At 45.6% G+C, this 16,641-nt stretch overlaps 1 protein-coding gene across 3 annotated transcripts in view; it reads left to right on the top strand.

Annotated features, from left to right (window-relative positions):
• The first annotated feature begins 5,328 nt into the window (after positions 1-5,328).
• Positions 5,329-16,641, top strand: part of PAK3 (p21 (RAC1) activated kinase 3) — a 255,827-nt gene continuing 244,514 nt past the window's right edge. For all 3 annotated transcript variants that reach the window (XM_058714311.1, XM_058714316.1, XM_058714317.1), the window contains exon 1: positions 5,329-5,497. The gene's annotated coding sequence lies outside the window, so the exon portion shown is untranslated. The remainder of the gene's footprint in view (positions 5,498-16,641) is intronic.

Below are 16,641 nucleotides of genomic sequence, written 5' to 3' on the forward strand. Positions count from 1 at the left end.
GTGTTCATGGATTAGAGGAATTAATAATTTCAAAATGTCCATATTACTCAAAGAGATCTACAAATTCAAATCCCAATGGTATTTTTTACAGAACTAGGAAAAACAATCCTAAAACTCATACGGAGCTACAAAGGACTAGAACAAAGCTGGAGGCATCACATTATCTAATTTCAAACTATATTACAAAACTGCAGTAATTAAAACAGTATGGCACTGGCATAAAGATAGATGTAGAGATCAATGGAACAGAACAGAGAGCCCAGAAAGAAACTCATGCATGTATGGTGAGCCGATCTTCCACAAGGGTGTCCAGAATACACGATGAGGAAAAAACAGTCTCTTTGACAAATGATATTGGGAAAATTGGATATCCACATGCAAAAGAAAGAATTTGGACCCTTATCATATATCATGCCTAAAAATCAACTCAAAATGAATTAAAGATTTAAACATAAGGAAATAAGTTTAAAGGAAATAAGGCCTGAAACTCTAAAACTCTTAGAATGAAAACATAGAGGAAAAGATTCATGACATTCGTCTTGGCAATGATTTCTTGCATATAACACCAAAAGCAGAGGCAACAAAAACAAAAAACAGACAGGTGGGACTACATCAAATTAGAAAACCTTCTGCTCAGGAAAGGAAACAATTAACAGAGTGAAAAGGCAACTTACAAAATGTGAGGAAATATTTGTGAACCCTGTATCTCTGATAAGGGGTTAATATCCAACATATGTAAGGAACTCCTACAACTCAATAGCAAATAGCAACAACAACCTAATTTTAAAATGGCAAAGGACCTGAGTAGACATTTCTCTAAAGAAGACATACAAATGACCAAGAGGCATATAAAAAGATGCTCAACATCACTAACCATCAGAGAAATGCCAATCCAAACCACAATGAGATATCAACTGACATGGATGGCTAATATCAAACCAAAACGAATTCAAAAACTGAACCAAAAAAAAGATAACAAGTATTGGTGAGAATGTGGAGAAAAGGGAACCTTTGTACACTGTTGGTGTGACTGTAAATTGCGCGGCATTTCCTGGTATTTATTCCACTTCCGGGTATTTATCCAAAAGAATTGCAATCACGATCTGGAGGAGATAATTGCACTCCTATGTCCATTGCAGTATTCTCATTAACCAAAATATGGAAACAACCTAAATGTCCATCGATAGAAGAATGAAATGCACATACAATGGAATATTATTCAGCCTTAAGAGAAGAAGGAAATCCTGCCATGTGGGATATGGATGAACTTTGAGGACATCATGCAAAGTGAAATCAGCCAGTCACATAAGGACACATACTGCATGATTTCACTTATCTTAGGAATCTAAAACAGTCGAACTCATAGAAGCAGAGAGTAGAATGGTGGTTGCCAGGGATTGGGTAGGAGGGGAAGACGGGGTGTGCTATTGGATGGGTGTAAAATTTCAATGATCAGGATGATTAAATTCTCGAGATCTGCTATACAACATTGTGTCTATCATTAACAATACTGTATTGTACACTTAAAAATGTGACAAAAGGGTGGGTCTCCCATTAAATGCTCTTACCACGATAATCAAGAAAGGGATTGGGGGAGCAACCTGGACTCTGTCTACCCCCAGCCTAGTCTCATACCTCTAATATCATTTCCAGTTTTAGGTGCCTGGCATCACACAGACCATTCTACACGTTTGTCTTGTTTGAAGTGGCTGTTAGGAGAAAAATGACTTGTGAGAGGAAAACTAGATGATTTGAGGGCATCCAAGGTATTTTTACTACCCAGGATGCCCCAACATCTACCATCCGTGATCAGTGCCATTGAGCTTTGCGTTGTCTTCTGCTGCTCATCCCCCTTCTGAGAAGAGAAGCACGCAAAGGTACTTCCTTGTAAGTGCGCAGGTCAGGTCACTTTTTCCTGGTTAGGAAAGGCAGGGGTTCTGACGTCCAGCAATCAGAAGTGGGAAGGAAAGGGTGCAACACAGAGGGACTAGAAGGGTGTCAGGGACAGATGTCATCTCCTTCACAATTTTCCTGCAGTTTGGCTCTGAGCATGGTTATGAGTCAACCTCTCTGTGCTTGGCGAGGCTCAAATAAGAATAGTCTCTGTTTGGTACCAAATCAGAACAGGGAGTCCCTGGCTGAACATCAGATTCAGGTATTTCTGATATATTCTGAACGGAGTTGTTTATTAGGTCTTTTGAAAAACAGGAACTTGTTTAGAGGAGCCAAAACACCCTTTTGAGTAAATCATGTACATTGTTCCAAAACTGCTAGCAGGCATCGACCCCCAATCTGACCATGAGTAGCAAGAATCTGGGTCACAATCCCCTGCTAGATCCTAAATGGCCTCATCATCTGCTTCGGGTCTTCTTCTCTCAGTTCCATGCTGGTCCTCAGGAGTTACAGAAAACTCTTCATCTCTATTTGTTTATCATGCTTACCTACCATCACTACACCTTGATCTCTCCTATCCTGGAGGAAAAAAAAATCTTTTTATCCATGTTCTCTAGATGTGGAAGGCCTCCTAGTAATAAAGGAGTTCTGCCTTTTTTAAAAGTTTATTTAGCTATTTTGAGAGAGAAGGCATGAGCAGAGGAGGGGCAGAGAGAGAAGGAGAGATAGAGAATCCCAAGCAGGCTCCACACTGTCAGCATGGAGCCCAATGCCAGGCTCGAACTCCCAAACTGGGAGATCATGATCTGAGCCAAAATGAAGACTCAGATGCTTAACCGACTGAGCCACCCAGGCATCCCCTGCCTTTTTTTCTTTCAAGTTTATTTATTTATTTTGAGAGAGAGAGAGAGAGAGAGAGAGAGAGAGAGAGAGAGAATGGGAGGGGCAGAGAGAGGGAGAGAAAGAATGCCAAGCAGGCTCCACACCCAGTGTGGAACACAATGTGGGGTTCGATCTCACAGTTCATGAGATCATGACCTGAGCCAAAATCAAGAGTCGGACACTTAGCCGACTGAGTCACTCGGGCGCCCCAAGGACTTCTGCTTTTAACGGAGAAAGACCCATTAATGCAGTTGTCGCTCTTCTCGAATAATAACACCCGTCATTTATTGAGCCTCGCTCTGTGTCAGGCGCTTGTGTCCCTCCATTTTGTTCTCACGCCTCTATGCCTATTTTACAGGCGGGTTGTTGATAACTGAGTCTGGGTCTACAGTGGAGCTTTTGCTTGCTGCACTAGCCTGCTTCTTTTGCCTGACATCCATCTGTACACTCCTGGGACTGCCCGGGCTGCTGTGTGGGAGACAGGTTTTCTCCCTTGGTGGCAAACAATGATTCACTCTCATAACTTAGAGGATGCATATCTAGCATGTGGAGGAAACATTCACTAGATTATCACCCTAGGAAGTTCAAATAAACCCTCCTTCTATTGTCCTTTCTGTCTCTTTGTTTCAAAGTACACTTACAGGAGCTGGCAACAGAATCAAAGGAATAATTATGTCTGCTGATGGGAGACTGAGACCTGAAAGTCACTCTTTTTCACCTGCTAACTTGTGAGTTGCACCTGAATGTATCAATCTAACTGAAAGTAACTTTTTCAAAATATAATTTTAGTTAACAATTTCAACTTAGTGAAGGCACTAAACCATTCACCTCCAACCTGGAGATCAATAAGTGAATTTCAAATTTTTTTCTGAGATGTTATTCTATTCTATTCTATTCTATTCTATTCTATTCTATTCTATTCTATTCTGAGAGAGACAGAGACAGCATGAGTGGAGGAGAGGCAGAGAGAGCAGGACAGTGAGAATACCAAGTAGGCTCCACACTGTCAGAGCTGAGCCGGACTTGTGTCTCTGACCCACAAAATCGTCAGATCATGACCTGAGCGGAAACCAAAAGTTGGACACCCAACCAACTGAGCCACCCGGGAATCCACCCCCCCCACCCCAGAATGTAATTTTTTTTTTCTTTTTTTTTTCTTTTTTTTTTTTAATTTTTTTTTTCAACGTTTTTTATTTATTTTGGGGACAGAGAGAGACAGAGCATGAATGGGGGAGGGGCAGAGAGAGAGGGAGACACAGAATCGGAAACAGGCTCCAGGCTCTGAGCCATCAGCCCAGAGCCCGACGCGGGGCTCGAACTCACGGACCGTGAGATCGTGACCTGGCTGAAGTCGGACGCTTAACCGACTGCGCCACCCAGGCGCCCCCAGAATGTAATTTTAAAAAAGAACGTTGACCTGGAAATCTGAAGAACTAGGTCCTAATTCTGGACCTGCCACTTCTTAGCCTGTAATGTTAGGCAAAACCACTTAATCTTGCTGAATCTGTTTCCTCATGTGTAAAATACGAATGATGATATTTTCGTTGCCTAATTCACAGAGGTGATATGGTAGGGGTCCCATTACTATGAAGTGCTTTGTAAGTCCCAAAGTACTCTGCATGGATAAGCCAGAGGCAAGATGAAGTGAAATTCTCAAAAAGTTACCGGCAGGAAGACCCTCAGCAGGGCTCTAAGCAAGGGGTTCACCAAGGATTGCCTCATGGGGCAAAGTTGTGCTTCTCACAATCGGTTTCCCCTTATGTTAGCTTTAGGTGTCCGAATGCAAACGGGGTCTCCAGCTGGATCCAAGATGATCTTCAACCGAGTGATCTCCAGAAAACCAGTCTCGTTCTCATCTAAACTGAATGTGCCACTCCTAGAGCTACTACAATGGAATCAGCCAGGAGGAAAGGTGGGATGTAGGTAGATCTTGCAATGAAGTTATGGGCACCTCAACTCACGAAAGTCAATCCCAAATTAGGACAGAAAATTGCCTTCTGGGTGGCGCAGACAGCCAGCCCAGCACGACGTGAGCGCTCACTCAATACAATGTGATGTGGATGGTGACTGTCCTCAGCCTCTGGGTCTCTTTCTGTTATTCTCTTTGGCCATAGGCTTTCCAGAGATGTGTGCGGCAGCAAGCCACCGGCGCTCAGAAAGAAGACTGAAAGAAGGGGTGCAGACATTAATGGCAGGCCCGGAGCCCTGGTCCCGAACCCCTCCTCCCCGCCCTCGCTCCCTCACCCCCAACCCCCATCGCCAGGGTCGACACCATCAGGCTTGGGAGAGTGAAAGGGTTTCACTTCCGCCTGGCTGCAGGAACCACAAGTTCCACACTAGGTCGGAATTGGAATAGTCACAGTCCAAACCCACCCAGATGCTCTCACACACCCAGCCGCGCGCGCAGCCCGGGGCCGCGGGGCGCACGTGAGCCCACGCCCCGAGCGCACCGCCCTGCCTCCCGCGCGAGCATCCTCGGCGGCAGCCGCAGACGCAACCTCCTCCTCCTCCTCCTCCTCCTCCTCCTCCTCCTCCTCCTCCTCCTCTTCCTCCTCCTCCTGCCGCCGCCGCCGCCGCCGCCGCCACCGCCACCGCGGTCTCCGCTCCCCTCTCGTCCTCGTTCCTCCCCCAGTTCCTGCTCCTCCTCCCGTCCGCCGCGGCGAAGGGCAGAACCCTCAGCAGCGGCCGCCTGCGCTCGGGCCGCCCGGGGAGCCTGGAACAGGTCTGTGCGGGGGACGCTTTGTTGCGGGCAGTCGGAGCGCCGCTGGCTCCAGGAGCCGCCGGGAGGGCACGCGGCGGGCGTGGGGGGCGATTATCTCTCCGCGTTGGGTCTTTTTCTAGGCATCGACGGCGTGCGATGGGCTGGGAGGGCAGCCCCGGTCCTTTGGCAGTTGGCCGTCCTTCTGGCTTCGTGGCGAGGGCGCCCTGAAGCTGCCCGCACTCCCGCCCCCCGCCCACCCCTCAAGCTCTCTTTCTCTGCACCCCCACTCCCCGCATCCACTTCCCAGAGCTGAGCTTTCTCTTGTTCTGGGAGCTCGTGGATGGGGGCGGGGAGAGATGGATGGAGCCGATCCAGCGGGGCACCTGGGTGCATGGGGCTTTGTTACATACAACAAAAACCAGTCCGCACCAGCTTCCAGCTCCAGGCTAGGCTGCAGTCTGCCGGCGGTGTGGGGTGTGGGCCGGGCACACTGGGGAAGTGAGAGAATGCGAGGGGGCACTCCCTGCGTGTGTGACTGGGCACACGGGAATGCGGTGGCCTGTGTGTGTGGGGGGAGATGGTGTGGGTTTTGTGTGGGATGCAGTGAGTATGAGTTGGAGCGTGGGGTGTCGTGTGTGCGCGTGTGTGTCTGCGCCATGGGGCTGGGTTACTCCTGGCATTACATGTCTTTGGGTATCATCCCATGCCAAGCCAGATTGCAGTAACAGGCAAGCAGATCAGGTCCAACCTGTTCTGCCCACACTAGAAGGGTAATGATGGTTTCAAAGTGATGGAAATCCCCCCAGCGTGGGGCTGTCGCTTAGGACTTCTGGTTGTGGAATTTCCAGCCAGGTTGACCAAGTCCTACTGGCCATCATTATTGTTCCCCCAAAGACGCCCAACTTTCTTAGCAGGCTTCCCTCTCTTAGCCAATGAGGATCCAAAGCTCTTAGAGTGATCCTGCAGTGCCTCTCCCTGCACCCCTTTAATTAGTGGATGCTCATGTCTTCTTTACTGCAGTGATGTTACTTTTCAGCTAGGATGTAGCAGCTACGTTTGGAGAAAAACGAACATACTAGATGCTCCTCTGTATTAGTAGTGAATTTCGTTCAGTGGGATTTCTTTTTCTCCTTGAACCATAAGATGTGAATTGATATGGTCTTTTTTTTTTCATCAAAGAAAGAAGAAATCAACAAAAATGAACACACCTGCTAGACCTTCTCTTGTACATGTTATTTGAGGTTTTAATAGAGCATTATTTTTCAGGGACCAAAAATGCCCAGCTAAGGGTAGTGATCGTTCACTCAAACAACCGACATTTATTAAGCACCTGCTATGTGCCAGTAGTAATGTTAGGTATTGGAAGTAGATAAATGAATAAATGAATAAAACATCATCTCAGCTCTCAAGGAGTGCACAGTCTTGTAGGCAAGATAGGGTGTGTAAGCAGATGATTACAGTAGAGTATGACAAGAGATAGAGTGCTGCGAGAGCACAGAGAAGGGGTGCCTGCCTAGGGGTGGGTGGCATGATCAAGAAAGGCTTTGTGGGGGAGGAGACATTTGCGTGAGTCTTGAAGAATTAATTCACCAGGTGGCTAAGTTGAAGGAACAGCATGTATAAAGGTGGAGGGTCATAGTTAAGTAAGACTGCAAGGGAGTCCTCAGAAGTATTACTGTCACATTCTCAACAAAGTCAGAGTGAGTCTGTCTGGATTGGGATAGCGATTCATGATGAATCCAGAAGGAGCCGGTATTGCAGATTGATAAAGATCAGCACATCCCCCCATCTTAAGAAATGTCCAGCTCATTTATAAATATTAGTGTTCTGCTTTAAGCAAATCTGCTGCTTGGAAGTATGTATTTCCCAGGCAAATGACATAGATGGACAGTAGTCACATCGCAGAATTTGTTGCTTTACAAAAGGCTTCATAATCAGATCATCTTAAATAACAGTGCCCCTCTGACCTTTACAGTGAATATTTTTACCAAAAATCCATTTCCACAGATTTTTTTTTTTTTGTATAGCCAATGGATGGATAAAGACAGACACACCTGCGTTGCATGTACCTTTTGCACAGAAACTTAACCAATTTCATTGTGGGTACTTTCCCTCATGGTGTGGGTGATTAGTAAACACTGAACATTGAAAGCATGGAAATGGTGGTGATAAATATGAAATCCATTGTCTGTTATCTTTTATCATTTGGGTTGTGTATTAAATACAAATTAACCAGGACAGGGTCTTCAGGGACTTTTTACATTTTAGATACTGTTAGTGGTGTCACTGGTAATTAATAACAGCAGAGGATTTCTGTCTTGTATGTTAGGTACATAGTTAGAAATGGATATATGAGGACTGACTTGAACACTCATGCAGTTGAGCAGGAGGGGGGGCACATTCTGAGTCTCCTGTTTTATTGGGTGGTGCCGATTGCATGGGCTGATAAAGGGCATCGGAAGTGAACCTAAGAGATTAATGATTTCTGCCGGAAGTGCCTGATGGGCACAAAATTATGCTAGTCAAGACTGTGGGCTCTGAGGGCTTGGGCCAGCATCCTGAGCACCTCCTCCCTTAAATGAAGACCAAAAATAGCCCTTGGTTCTGTTTGAAAGGAATGCCCGCAGAAGTGGTTGAGCTTGAATTGACTTCCCCCCCCTAGCCTGGCCAATGCCCCGAGGCAGAGGAAATGATGGCCCAGGGTCCTTTGGATGCATTAAGGTCCTCTGTTCACTGGCATTGATACCAGAAAGTAGCAGGCGGGATCTCTAAGAACCTTCCCCCCCCCCCCCCCCCCGCCAGCTTGAGCTGGAAATGAATGGACCTGTCTGCTGTGTAGGTACTCAGATAAGTCTAGTGGCTGGACGAGCACTTCCCAGTGTCAGACATACACAGAGTTTTTTGGTCAAGTTAAATTTGGGAAATTCTTGCTCAAACAAAAACAGGTTTGTTTACTTCAGGGCTTTTAAAAGCCTTTACCAGGCAAATGTATATTGTGACTCCCCAGGAGAATAGACTATGCAGCATTATCCAGATGTTTTTGCCCACAGAATGTGGTGTTGCAACAAGCATTTGGCCAGACTGCTATTGAGAAGAATATTCTTCGGGCAACCTCGAGCAAGAGCATTTCCCGCCAAGCTCGGGGGCTGTCGGTACCTTGCTGGGTAAACTCGGATGACTTGCTTCACCCTTTTAGGCTTTCCTTCCCCTGGTGTGTAAAATGAGGCTGATAATAATCAGTGCCCTCACCGTCTGTGTGATGGCAACTAAGATACCATCTCCGCAAGTATTTTGAGCTCCATAGAAGAAAGGCTGTATGTAAACTCAAAGTTATTACGAAAGGGAAGTGCAGAATGAAGGCAATGATCCTGATAATTCAGGCCCACATTTTGCTCTTCTGTTGCACTGTTGGGCAGACTGCTTCAGTTCTCTGCTTTGCTTTGACTGGAAAGACCTATCCTCATTCAACCTTGGGTGACTCAGTTCTTTGTGCTTACTTCCTTTCACATCCTGAGAATTTCAGTGTGGCCTTTAATTTCCTGGGCCAGAGGTATCATCAGTATAGCCGTAAGAAAAATCCCATCAATTTGAACACACCCTGCTGACCAGAGAACCCTAGAGATGGGAATTAAGTTTAGTTGGAAAGTTGCTTTTAGCTTTCAGACTCCTTTTCTTACAGAAGTAGTTCTAAGGGGCCATCTTGGAAACAGCCGCTGCAGGGTTCACGTTCAGTGGCCCCAGTGCCTTGTCTATGCTGTCAATAAGAAGGCGTGACCATCTTTAAGGAAATTGACAGGCAGAAGAAAAAGCACTCATGTCACTATTGACCCTTTCTGATTCCCTATGAGCTGCCTTGAAAGAAGAGTGCGGATCTTGTGAATTCACAGCTGATAATCACTGCAAACCCAGTTTGGGGTGGAGGCTGATGCCTTCGGTTACCCGTTCTGCAGTGCTCTGGACGCAGACCAGCCGTGCTCCGCATGAAAGCAACAAGCTTCGGTTGCAATAAGAAGGGTTTAGGTTGGTCATGAGAAGAAAGGCTGTGACTTTAAGACTGTGACACTGGACGGTGAGAGTGAAGTCCTTCTCTGTTCTGGAAACTTTAGTGGCAACATCTGTCCAGTAGGGGAGACTCATAGAATGGTAGTGCACCAAGTGCCTTTCGAAGTTCATCCGGTGCAAAGCTTCTGTTTGGATGAGAAAAACGCGGGAGAAGGGGAGTGAGTTGTCTAAGATCACACAGCTACCGTGTGACAGAACAGAAGTCCTTCTAGAGGCTGAAACTCAGATCTGCTGCCTCCTAACGTTCTCTCCACTAGACCTGGCTGTCTTCTTGTGTGCTTCAGGGGAGTGTGGGTTGGCTCAGTGGGACTTGAAGGTCACGTCCACGTCTGGGTTGTGTGTGGGCTCTGTGTGGCAGCTTTAGCAGAGGAACAGGTTTCTAGGGGAGCACTAAAAGGCTATGCTTCCCCTGTCTCTCTCTTTCCATTCCTCTTGAGTGTATGGTTGTCTGATCCACCAAGCCAAGCAACCAGCTGGAAACCTCAGGACTGGGTGTTCTGCATAGATACTCAGTGGATGATTCACCCATGCAAGTCCCTCTTCCTTGGTGGTTATTAACTTTTTTTGTGGACCAATGAGCTCCTTGAACGTGTGATGAAAGCCACTGAGCCCTCCCTCCCCCCGAAAAGGGCCCACATCCACTAGCATGTGCACATAATTTCAGGGCCGTCTAGGTGGTGGGTTCTCGCTCTGCTGGCTACAGCTGTTGGTACACAGCCTAGGGTCACTTGTAGACACTCCCCGAACACTAAAGATTCTCAGATTTGGACTTGTCAACCTTAAGTTGGAGGGAATTGGAAATACTGGGATAAACCTTGTGCTGAATAGACTGGGGAACGGGGACATTGGTGTGGAATTTCTTTAGGATGGAATAATGGGATTGAAGCCAGTTCTTGAGGTGAAAATAGAAAAGGGATTACAATGAATGAGTCCCCTTCTCCCAACCTTAGGAAAAAGTGCCGGCAAAGGAGGCGTGGCAGGAAGAAGGGCGGGAGATTTGAAAGAATGGGAGACAGAGGTCGTTCTAGAAAGGATGTCAGTTACACCATAATAGCATGAAAGACAACTCTTCTAAAAGAATGGGGCATCCCTTTTGCTTCTCTCCAGTGTTTCTTAACCTAGTTTAACTCCTAAATAGCAAGAGCTCATGGTTAGCGTATTAGAAATTGTCTTAGATGCAGGAACACCACGTCCTTGAAGAGGACATTTTTAGAGGCTGGGAGATTGTGGGGGAGTGGCACAGCTTGCCTCACTTCTTGTTTAAAAAAAGCATTTTTCTGATCAAAATAATACATGCTCATGCTTGTAAAAATAGAAATATCAAATAGAATGTTCCTGGCCTCTCCAGCACTGATCCCTGCCATGTTCACAGTTTGGTATGTAGCATTTTGTGCGTGTTTTTATGAATATTCACATAGGGATTCAGGCGCATAAAATAATAAAAGATGTGACCAGTGCTCTGCATACTGTTCTGCAACATGCTTTTCATAGAACTCTTATGTCTGGAGGTCTTTTCCTGCCAGGGTACATGTAGCTATTTCATTCTTGTTAATAGCTGCATAGTACTCTGTTTTATATGGTTGTGACATAATGTCTTTAATCCAACTCTCATTGATGAATTTTTATATTATATCTGATTTTTTAAAAAAATATTAAATATTGGTGCAGCATACTTCTTTTTACATGAATCTCAGCATACTACTGCACGTGTTTATTTTTATTTTTTAAGAGAGAGAGAGAGAGCATGAGAGGGGGGCAGAGGGAGAGAGAGAAAAAATCTCAAGCATGGAGCCTGACTCGGGGCTGGATCCCATGACCCTGGGATCACAACCTGAGCTGAAATGAAGAGTTGGACACTCAACTGACAGAGCCACCCAGACGCCCCTATTGCAAGTGTTTTTATAGAATACATTCTTAGTAGTGAAACTGCTGGTTCACAGAGTTAGGTCTGCATGTCCTTGATTTTAATAAAGCTTGCCAAAATTTCCCTCCAGGAAGGCTATAGTGACTTACATTCCCACCAAAAATGGCCATTTCTCTATGCTCTTCCTCACCAATGTCAGATACTTTTGATCTTTTGAATCTCTGACAATGAGGTAGCTGAAAAAAAACCCTCATTTTCTTTGCTTTAAAAAAAGATTTTTTTAACATTTGTTTATTTTTGAGAGAGAAAGAGACAGAGCATGAGCATGAGCAGGGGTAGGGGCAGAGAGAGAGAGAGGGAGACACAGAATCCAAAGCAGGCTCCAGGCGCTGAGCTGTCAGCACGGAGCCTGATGCGGGGCTCGAACTCATGAACCGTGAGATCACAATTCAAGCTGAAGTCGGACGCTTAACCGACTGAGCCACACAGGTGCCCATCTTTGCTTTTTTTTTTTTTTTTTTTTTTTTTTTAGTACTAGAGAGGTTGAACACCTTTTTGTATGTTTACTGGCCATCTGTATCTCTTCTGTGTTGCCATTTCATATCATTTACCTCCTTTTCTATTTAGTCATTCTTTCTCATTTTGATAACTGCAATTTCTTTGCATATTACAGATAGCAGCCAGCTGTTATCTATGTTGTAAATATATTAAGCAGTTTGTTTACTTTTTCACTTGGATTTTAGTGTCTTCCATTGTACAGAAAAGTTTAAGATTTGAAAAACCCTAATTGGCACTCTCTTCTTTTATGAGCACTCAAACAATGCCACAGTGAATATCCTTGGACTGTATCATATGCATAGGGCTCATTATTTCCTTAAGATAAATTCCTAGGACCGACTTTGTTCAGGTAATTTCCTTCCTAGATACTGCCAAATTGCTCTCTGAAGTCTCTTCTTTTCTTTTCTTTTCTTTTCTTTTCTTTTCTTTTCTTTTCGTTTCTTTTCTTTTCGTTTCTTTCTTTTTTTTTACACCAATTTACACTCCAACCATACTGTATAAAAGTATACTTTGCTTCTCTTCCTGATGCCTTCTGAAAAAAAATTTGAGTTCTTTTCTTAAATGTTCATTTATTTATTTGAGAGAGAGAGAGAGAGACCCCAAGCAGGGGAGGGGTAGAGGGAGAGAGAGAGACACACACACACACACAGAATCCGAAGCAGGCTCCAGGCTCTGAGCTGTCAGCACAGAGCCTGATGCGGGGCTCAAACCCATGAACCTTGAGATCATGACTGAGCTGAAATTGGACACTCAGCTGACTGAGCTACCCAGGAGCCCCAAGATTTTACTTCTTACATCAAGTGTTAGGCAAGAATTCATGTTTGGCACCAGGAAAGGCTTGGTGCAGAAATCCCTAACTGCGCACAAAACACGTATAATACATGTTTCATCTTCAATTATTTAAGCAAACATGCTTTTTAATTCATTTCCAACTCAAACTATGTCCAAATGCATTTTCCAGCATCAGGTCCCTCTAAATTCACTGTGAAATGAATGGCCATTCAGGGTCATTTCTGCTGGCAGCAGCGGCAACAGTGGCCAATGGCAAATCGACTTTAGAGATCTACCTTGTAAGACACTTGGGGAAAAAAGCCACTGCTGCATCTTCACTGACCTCTGAGGTCAGCTAGATTGGTTCCAGAATTTTCCAGAGGCCGAGTGCTGAGTAGGAGTCAGCTTCTCTCCAACCTGACTTCCTGCAAAGAGGGCAAGTTTGAGGCCCTCCCACGAGGAGTTATTCTAACAGAAATAAACAGTGATGTCACCCTCTGCGAAGGGAACAGTGGCGAACACGTACAGGTGTGGCTTTTCCCGTCACTCTGCCTGGGCTTGCTTCCTCTCCTTGTATCTCTTTTCTGCCAAAACCCAGATACTATGGTCACGGGTCATGGGGGATTTGGTGTTTGCTTTAGGCCATGGGTAGGGTCTTTGGATGAGGAGATGGTGAAAACCACAGGGGTCACTTGTGTGGTTTTAGAGCTATGGTAGCAACCTTAAAATCCCTTGGGGGTGGCAGAGCAGTTACCCATTTTACAGATTGAGAAGCCCCATCTGGAAAGGAGAAATGCCCTCGGGGTGGACCATTGCTGCAAAGGGTTCTTGACCTACCCCCACCACTTGCTAGCTAAAAATTTGGCAACTCATCTCCTCTAGGGATGGACGTGGGTGCCTTTAAATCTGAGAGATTTAAGAATGCCCTTTGGACTTACCCATCATTCACTTTACCTAGCATGGTCCATACACAGCCCATCGCTGGGATGCTTTTGAGTTGTCAGAAGATGGGTGGGTTATTGTACCCAAAGGAATAATTTGGATTATTTGAACTATTGACATTTATGATGTGTGGTTTGCCACTTACCTCAAAATCTTGGTATTTGGCAAATGGCTTTAGATCCTATCTAATATTGGTTGGGTTTTTTTTTTCTTTTAAAGGTTTGGAATCGAGGAAGGATAGTTCACAGGGGAACTGATGGTCGGATAATATAGTTATTAATCTTTGCGGCCTTGAAAAAGAAATGGGTTTGGTTGTTAAGCTCACGAATACCGTTTCTTAAAGCTAGGGTGTCTCTTCAGTGCTGAATAATTTAAAACTGAAGCATCGTAGCCACAAATATGGTCTCTACACATAAATCATGTGCTCTGTTTCTCCTTACGGATGGTCATAAGGGGAAAGGCCATATTTTCTTTTCTTTTTAAAACTGTGCTTGATGCTTTTAGTAGAACGTGGGATCGACGTGTTTTGTTTTCTACTGAATATTCTACAAAGGTAGCATTGATTTTTTTTAAGTTTATTTATTTTGAGAGAGAGAGAGAGAGAAAATGAATGAGTGGGGGAGGGGCAGAGAGAGAGGGAGACACAGAATCCGAAGCAGGCTCCAGGATCCGAGCTGTCAGCACAGAGCCCAACGTGGTGCTTGAACTCATGAACTGTGAGATCATGACCTGAGCTGAGCCTGGATGCTTAACCGACTGAGCCACCCAGGCGCCCTGGAAGTGTTGCTTTTTAGCTCTTGATTAGTACCAGGAGGGACATCTCTCTCGGTACTTAAAGTAGAAAGGAAAAATCTCATTGAGAGGCAAAGATAGTAAATGGAGCTTCCAGTGAATTGAGAGGCAGAAGACCCGGGTTCCAATTCGGGTTTGGGTTCGAATTAGCTGTGCAACCTTGCACAAGTGCTTAAATGTCTCTGTGCCTCAGATTCCTCACGTGTAAAATGAGGACATAGTTAGGAATAGTTGATCTGTTCCGTAGTGTCTTCCACTTAAAGAAAGCATACTCGTCTCCAAAGCCGAAGTGTGCTTTTGTGACAGAATCACTAAGGGGCCCGTTAAAAAATACATATGTTGGAGTCCCCACCTCAACCAGCTGAATCTGAAACTCCCAAGAGCGGACCCAGGAAATCTGTGTTAACTGCCTTCTTAGGTAGATTCAGAGAAAGCTGTAGCCCCCTCCTGTGGTAACTTTCAGGAGGCAGGATCCCTTGGGTTTTCTGGCCTGAGAGAACGGAACCATTTTCCCAAGTGACAAAGGCCGGGCTTCCCAGTAGCTCTGGCTTAGAAACCTCCAACAGGAGACCGAGTTGGAGGAGATTGGTTTTTTGGACCTAGTTCCTTGGGGCTGGTTTCTGCATAAGTGAGTAGAGAGCGCAGTGTTCTTCTGAATAAGCGCAGGCCTAGATGAACTGACCAGTTATTCAGTCATGAGCATATTTCAGGCCCTTTGGCGCAAAATCTTCAGTAGAAGCATTTCTGAGAAAGGACAAAGTGGTTTCCGGAACTCAGACCCTTTCTGCCCAAGCTCTCCTTCCAATTCCATTTGAAGGTTCTACCCCTCCTTTGACTTTTTAAACTTTTATTTCACTTCCCTTCATCAAGCTCACAGAGTGGCAGCAGGTTCTCTTGCTTGATGGGATTTCAACACCTTAGCTTTTTACGCCCTCACCTCCCCCAACCCCCACCACGCTTTCTCTCCACTCCTCAGCCCTCCCCCACTCTTCTCACAGATTTGATTTCCTCCAACCAGAGGCACTGCCTCAGTACTCTCCTGCTTTCTTTTCTTTTCTTTTTTTTTTTAACGTTTATTTTTGAGACAGAGACAGAGCATGAACGGGAAAGGGCCAGAGAGAGAGGGAGACACAGAATCGGAAGCAGGCTCCAGGCTCTGAGCTGTCGGCACAGAGCCCACCTGATGCGGGGCTTGAACTCACGGACTGCGAGATCATGACCTGAGCCAAAGTCGGACGCTTAACCGACTGAGCCACCCATACTCTCCTGCTTTCTGACCACTGACAGGAAAGGAGTCAGGAAAGGAGTCAGGATCAATATGCCCCACTTGTCTTCTTGTGCCTCGGCCTTCAGCCCTTCACTCCATTGCAGGGGGCATTGTAGCCAGAGAGATGCTTCGCCAAGGCAAACTTTCAGAGATAGCACATCTTCCTCTTTATAAATAGCAGCCGTTGATGGAGCTGTGTGCCAGGGACCTCACAAACCCTCGTGGCATGCGTTGTCTCATTTGGTCCCTTCCACAACTCTGTCAGGTCGGTATGATCAGTGTGCTCATTTCACAGAGGGAGAAACTGAGCCTCAGAGCAGCTAATTGGCACAAGTTCATTCAGCTGGTGAGTAGCAACGTGGGTCTGTCTGTTTGGTCCTGGGACCTGAATGGTGAAACAGAACTACAGTGAAACCTTGCTTTGCGAGCATAATTCGTTCCGGAAACATGCTTGTAATCTGAAGCACTAGTATATCAAAGCGAATGTAAAAAACCGTTGGCTCAGTTGTGATCACGTGACGTTCGACGACGTTCGGCGTCATGTACGACTCGTATTGCAAGACAGCGGTCGTTTGTCAAGTTAAAATTTATTAGAAATGTTTGCTCGTCCTGCAGAACACTCGCAGAATGAGATCCTCACAATCCAAGGTTTTACATATTTGGCTATTCAGCGTTCCCTGTGGTAATAAGGCGGTGATGCCAAAGGCTGATGTATGCAGCAATGGATTTTCTTGGCTGTGAAGTCTGAACCCTGAAGTATCTGAGTAGCCTCAAACACCGAGAAAGAGACGAGCGTTCATTTTATTGGCAGAGTAATGTTGTTAGGGTTATTATGGATCACTGTACGGGTGGGGCTAGGGAACAGATTTTGATTTTTGTGCATTGGTAACAGACCAGTACATACTGGCT

Source organism: Neofelis nebulosa, chromosome X (genome assembly GCF_028018385.1).
Source record: "Neofelis nebulosa isolate mNeoNeb1 chromosome X, mNeoNeb1.pri, whole genome shotgun sequence".
NCBI lineage: Eukaryota > Metazoa > Chordata > Mammalia > Carnivora > Felidae > Neofelis > Neofelis nebulosa.